Below are 6,916 nucleotides of genomic sequence, written 5' to 3'. Positions count from 1 at the left end.
CATGCTTCTCATCATATATTTATTGGCTTAATTTTTCCTGTTTACTTATGTACATCAAATGTTTGGGTCAAACTGATTTAACCACTATCATTGTGCACATACTATTGATGCAGGATTTTTTTCTTCTTAGTTCAGCTAAAATCCAGATTCTTGCCTCATGACCAGGAAAAGTGTGGGACGCAGACACACTGAAAGGCGAGGAGGGCGGAATTTATTATGCAAAAGGAAAGCTCTCAACAAAAAGAGGAGTCCTGGACGCAGGTTTTCTACCTCACAAAAATTGAATACCAGGCCACCCATCATGTGCTGAAGAGGCTCGGCTCCTCCCCTGCATAAGGCACCAATTCCTCGTGGCTCCACCCCATTCTTCCAGTGCACATGTGGGCCCCTAGTCTGAGCCACTCCACATTGATTTATTTCCCTTACTGCGCAAGTGTTAAGGGATGGGATTTTTCACCATGGGCACGTTTAGGCAAACCCCCTGTGCACAATGACCTGGACAGCATTTGTCTGTCTCTTGCCTCTATCACTATTATCTTAGTTATCCCTTGCACCAAATATTCAGCTCGTCTGGGAATTGCCTTCCTGATGTACCTTTCTACCTTTACTAAAATTGTGTGCATTGTCAGGTTTCATTTCTATTTCATCCGGCCAGCAGTGATTGCTTCCTCTTCTGTAACACATAGTTCTTTGTACTATGCGTGACTCAGTTATATGCTATGAGATATATTAGTTTATGTACATAAATATATTATTTTTCTTGCTAACTATAGATCCTTTAAGGGCGTATGATTAACTCTTGAGATTCTAGCATAATTGAATAGTTTCTACTCATGGAAGATGCTCTAAATTATAAAATTCAGAGAGTATTAATTCTCTGATTTCCTTCTTAGTCAGAGGTAATATTGAAAAATCTTAAAAATTATAACAACATACAGGCATTGACAAATCAGAATCATTGTTAGCCAAGGTATTGCAACAAGTTCCTGCAGCCTCCTTGGAGAATCAAGTATTTCTCTTTTAGTATTTGATGATGGGGAGATTTGAGGTTCCAGAGGAGGACCTGGCAGCCATGATCATTGGGAAGATAATTTAGGACTCTACCTAATAATAAAGGCAGAATGAAACTATTTCAACATTTTAACAATAGGCCTTACAGGTGAGTAATATATAAATGTTAATCCTTTTTTTTTGAGAGGGAGTCTCGCTCTGTCACCTAGGCTGGAGTGCAGTGGCACCATCTGGGCTCACTGCAAGCTCTGCCTCCCGGGTTCACGCCATTCTCCTTGCCTCAGCCTCCCGAGTAGCTGGGACTACAGGCGCCCACCACCACGCCCGGCTAAGTTTTTGGGTTTTTAGTAGAGACGAGGTTTCACTGTGTTGGCCAGGATGGTCTCGATCTCCTGACCTCGTGATCCGCCCTCCTGGCCTCCCAAAGTGTTGGGATGACAGGCGTGAGCCACCACACCCAGCCAATCCTATTTTTTATATATAAAAATATCACCGTGATCAATAAGAACTTTTGGAGGCAGATGTCACAGAATGGGAGATATTTGAATTGTTTATTGAAAGATAAATAGGAATGTGTCATTGAACAAGGATAAAGAGTAGTTAGTACTGAGCTTTCCAAATAAAAAACTCAAGAGCAAAATAATTAGAAGATTCTTCAAGAATAGTGTAAACTTCAATTTAGCTGGAATGTGGGGGGAGTTGGAGGTCATTGGAAGAGATTCTAGATAGGTTTGTATGTCATAAAGCATAATTCAGACTTTAGCATGTGAACATGGAACTCTGGGAGTTTTCTAAGTCAGAGAATGAAGTGAGTGGGTTTGTGTTTTGGAAAGGGACCAGTAATGAAAGGCAGTGTGTGGGAAGTCATCGGAGGGGCCTTATGGGAACTAGGAATATTACATTACTATTTACATTGATCAAATAAGAGTTGATAAGTGTCTGAACCAAGACAACGGGGGAAATAGGGAAGACAGGTGGAGAGAATTAATGCATTAAAAGATATTTAGAAGGTAAGATCCATGGGACTTTACCAGTGACTGGCTATGGAACAGGTGAAAGAAGGAGAAGAATGCAATGGCACATTTCCAGCTTTTAATGGATGATGATGTCATTAACAGAGATAAGGCATATGAAAAGAGAAGGTTTGAACCGAGCAGCATTCACTACTATTTGAAGAAGGAATGGAAGAAACTGATATGATCTAACTATAGAATAAAGTGACCCAATATAAATTAAAAGAAAAATTATTCTGTTAATATAAATGGAAATGTGTGAATAATTTCATCTATATGTTCCTTTGTAGATTTTTGTACTTTGAGAGTGTGTTAATTTTAGTTGCTCAAGACTTTCTGTATAAAATAACATTCAGAGTGTGATTGCAATGCTGAAGATTTTATGCAGTCTCAATTATTTATTTGACTGATATTTGTTATATGTGTCTCTTTTCTAATTAGAGTTGAAAAATAAAACAATTTGTATTAGTCTGTTCTCATACTGCTAATAAAGACATACCTGAGACTGGGTAGTTTACAAAGGAAAGAGGTTTAATTGACTCACAGTTCCACATGGCTGGGGAGGCCTCACAATCATGGCAGAAGGGAGAAGGGAGCAAAGGCACATCTTACATGCTGGCAGGCAAGAGAGAGAGCGAGAGAGAGCGAGCATGTGTAGGGGAACTCCCCTTTATAAAACCATCTGATCTCGTGAGACTTATTCAGAGAACAGCACGGGAAAACCCACCCCTGTGATTTGATTGCCTCCCACTGGGTGTCTCCCATGACACATAGGGATTGTGGGAGCTACAATCTGGGTGGGGACACAGCCAAACCACATCACAATTCTTGCGATTGAGTATGCCACAAATGATACAGGTACAAAGTATTTTCATCCAGCATTAACATCCTAAAGATGAATAAAGAGGTATCATGTCTGATTGGTAAAATAAAGAGGAACTCATGAGTAAAACTTAATCAAAGTCTAGCGGGCTGAATGGTGGCCTTGCCGAAAATATGTCCACGTCCTAACTTCTGGAATGTGTAAATGAAGGGTGTTTGCAGTTGTAATTTAGTTAAAGATTTTGAAATGAAGATGTGAGGAGATGCTAGATTATCCAGATAGATTCTAAATCCAGTGACAAGGGTCCTTACAAAAGAAACACACAAGGGAAGGAAGCAGTGTGACTCTGAGGCAGAAACTGGAGTGATGTGAACACAAATCAAGGAATATGGCAAACCACCAGAAGCTGAAAGAGGCAGGGAATGGATTCTCCCATACATCCTCCAGAGGTAGTGCAGCTCTGCCAACACCTTAATTTCAGACTTCTGGCCTCAAAACAGTGAGACAATAAATTTCTGTTGTTTTAAGTGATCAAGTTTGTAGTAATTTGTTATAGCAATCAGTAGAAAATAAATACACTAAGCTTTTTGGGTAAAAGTCTAAATATCTAGGGCCAAGATAGGTGTTAAATAATTATTCTGTGGGCAGTAGAAAAAAACAGAGTTATTTGAACCAAGTAGGACTAATTTGCATGTAATCTAAAGAATTAATATTACAATGTATAATTGTCTTGTTATCTCACTTCGCTTAGGAAGGGGTTGAATGAAAACTCACTTCTATTACTTGAGGTTATCCTTTTGTGCCCTAAGAACATGGTTTTTTTAATGCTCAGGGATGAGGCTGAGGGGTGATAAGCGATTTTCATGAGCAGGATTTCTCTAGAAACAAACAAAAGATTATGCTGAAATATTCATGAAAGGTTGGCATGAAAAAGCACAAAAGCAAGCAGAAAATAGAAATAGATCTACAATTCAAAGCAAATAAAAATACATTTTGCATGTGATGCCATTTTTTATGAAATCATATTTGTGAATATTATAACACAGAGGATAGAGCCTAATGAGTTACACGCCACTGGACTTGATCTTTTTAGTTCCAAGATTTAGCTCCATTTCTTTTTTTAGTATTAATTTTTGAATTTGTAACTGACACATAATAATTATACATATTTATGGGATACATGTAATGTTTCAGTGCATGAATACATTATATAATGATCACATTAGGGTAATTATCATATCCATCACTTTATCATTTCCATTTATCATATCCATCACTTTATCATTTCTTTGTGGTGATAACATTGGAACTCTTCTCTTCTGGCTATCTTAAAATATGTACCACATTGTTATTTGCTATAGTCACTCTACTGGGTAACAGAACACCAGAACGAATTCTTCCTAATTGTAACTTTGTACCTTTTGACTAATCTCTCCTTGTTCCTTTTCCCCACTACCTTCCCCAGCCTCTGGTAACAACTATTGTACTATTTCTATGAAATCAGCATTTTTTAGATTCCACACACAAGCAAGATTATGTGGTGTTTCGTGTTTGTTTTTCTGTGTTTAGATTATATAACACAATGTCCTCTGGGTTCATTCATGTTATTGCAAATGACAGGATTTCATTTGTTTTATGGCTGAATAGTATTCCATTGTGTGTACATATATATCATATACACATATATATCATATATAAAACATTTTCTTCTTTTAAATTTTACTTTAAGTTCTGGGATATATGTGCTGAATGGACAGGTTTGTTACATAGGTATACATGTGCCATGGTGGTTTGCTGCACCCATCAACTCGTCATCTAGGTTTTAAGCCCCGCATGCATTAGGTATTTGTCCTAATGCTCTCCCTCCCCCTTTCCCCCAACCCCCGATATATCACATTTTCTTTATCTATCCATCTATTGATGGACACTTAGGTTGCTTTCACATCTTGACTATTGCGAATAGCATGGCCATAAGCATGGGAGTGAAGACATCTCTTTGGCATACTGATTTCCTTTTTTTGGATATATACCCAATAATGGGATTATTGAATCATATGGTAACTCTATATTTAATTTTTTGGGGAGCATCCACACTGCTTTCATAATGACTGTACTAATTTACATTGCCACCAACAGTGTATAAGAATTCTCCTTTTGGGTGGAAGTACTTCTGGCAGCAGAAACTCGAGTTGCCAAGGCAAGATGGGTCAAAGTCAGAGTGGTGGTTATGGTCCTAAAGGTGGCAAGAAGGATGACAAGAACAAGAAAAAGAAATATGAACCTCTTGTACCAATTACAGTGGGGGAAAAGAAGGAGAAACCAAAGAGACCAGATGCTGCCAGCAAACTGCCACTGGTGATACCTCACACTCAATGCCAGTTAAAATTATTGAAATTGGTGAGAATGAAAGACTCTATTCTCATGGAGGAAGAAGCCATTAGAAATCAGGAACAGACAAAACCATTAGAAGAAAAGCATTAGGAGGAATGACCTGAAGGGGACCACTATGACACTAGAAACCTTGGAAGAGATCATTGATGGCAGTCACACCATTGTGTCTAGATATGTGGGGTCAGAACACTACATCAGCTTTCTTTTATTTGTAGACGAGGATCTGCTGGAACTGGCTTCTTAGTCCTGCTCAACCGCAAGTTGAATGCCATGATAAAGGTGCTGATGAATGACACAGATTTCCTAGTCACAGTGATGAAGGTGGAAATGGTCCCCAGGAGACCTATGCCAGTATTGTGAGTGGACAACCAAATCCAGGAAATTAAGTAAGAGATCTGTGGAGCTTCCTCTCACTCATCCTGAATATTATGAAGAGATGGGTTTAAAGCCAGATAAGGGGGTCATTCTCTATGGTCCATATGCCACAGTAAAACCTAGTTAGCCAAAGCAGTAGCATGTCAAACCTCAGCCACTTTCTTGAGGGTGGTTGGTTCTGAACTTATTCAGAAGTACCTTGGTGATGGGCCCAAACTCACATGGGAATTGTTTTGAGCTGCTGAAGAATATGCACCTTTCATCATGTTTATTGATGAAATTGATGCCATTGGAAAAAAATATGACTCAAATTTTGGTGGTGAGAGAGAAATTTAGTGAACAATGTTGGAACTGTTGAACCAGTTGTATGGATCTGATTCAAGGGGAGATATTAAAGTTATCACAGCTACAAACCAAATAGAAACTTCGGATCCAACACTTACCACGCCAGGCTGCATTGACAGGAAGATTGAATTCCCCCTGCCTGATAAAATGATGAAAAGTACATTTTTCAGATTCACACGAACAACATGACTTTGGCCAGTGATGTAACCCTGGACAACTTGATTACTGCTAAAGATGACCTCTCTGGTGCTGACATCAAGGCAATCTGTACCGAAGGTGATCTGATGACCTTAAGAAAATGTAGAATGAAAGTAACAAATGAAGACTTCAAAAAATCATAAGAAAATATTCCTTATAAAAAATAGGGGCACCCCTGAGGGGCTATATCTCTAGTAAACCACAGTTGCCATCAGAAAAATAGTTGGGAGATATCCTGACCCCTAAAAGGGATGAGGTTGGAGAAGTTGCTCAAAGGAATCCATTTTCCAATTGATTTTTATTAGCAAAACACCCTGTGTGTCTTTCGGAGTATGATATATAAAATGCCCACTGGGCAGCCTTCATCTGTTGCTCACTGTATAGCCCCCTGCTTCCCAATAAAGTGTGCTCTTACACACACACACACACACACACACACACAGTTTCCCTTTGTCCAAATCCTAGTTAGCATTTGTTATTTTTTGTCTTTTTGATAGTAGACATTCTGACTAAGGTGAGATGATGTTTTGTTGTGGCTTTGATTTGCATTTCCCTGACCATTAGTACTGTTGAGCATTTGTTTATATACCTGTTGGTCATTTGTATGTCTTCTTTTAGGAAATATCTATTCAGATCTTTTGTGTATTTTTATATCAGAGTATTTGATTTTTTGCTATTGAGTTTTTTAGTTTCTTATATATTCTGAATTTTAAATCCTTGTCAGATGCCTAGTTTGCAAATATTATCTCCCATTCTATAG

The 6,916-nt window shown here is 38.5% G+C and overlaps 1 pseudogene; it reads left to right on the top strand.

Annotated features, from left to right (window-relative positions):
- The first annotated feature begins 5,048 nt into the window (after positions 1–5,048).
- On the top strand, positions 5,049–6,351 carry LOC100437247 (26S proteasome regulatory subunit 4-like; annotated as a pseudogene).
- Positions 6,352–6,916: the final 565 nt, after the last annotated feature.

The sequence above is a fragment of the Pongo abelii genome, chromosome 2 (genome assembly GCF_028885655.2).
Source record: "Pongo abelii isolate AG06213 chromosome 2, NHGRI_mPonAbe1-v2.0_pri, whole genome shotgun sequence".
NCBI lineage: Eukaryota > Metazoa > Chordata > Mammalia > Primates > Hominidae > Pongo > Pongo abelii.
The sequence above is the reverse complement of the archived record's forward strand: the minus strand, read 5'-3'. Positions and strand labels throughout refer to the sequence as shown.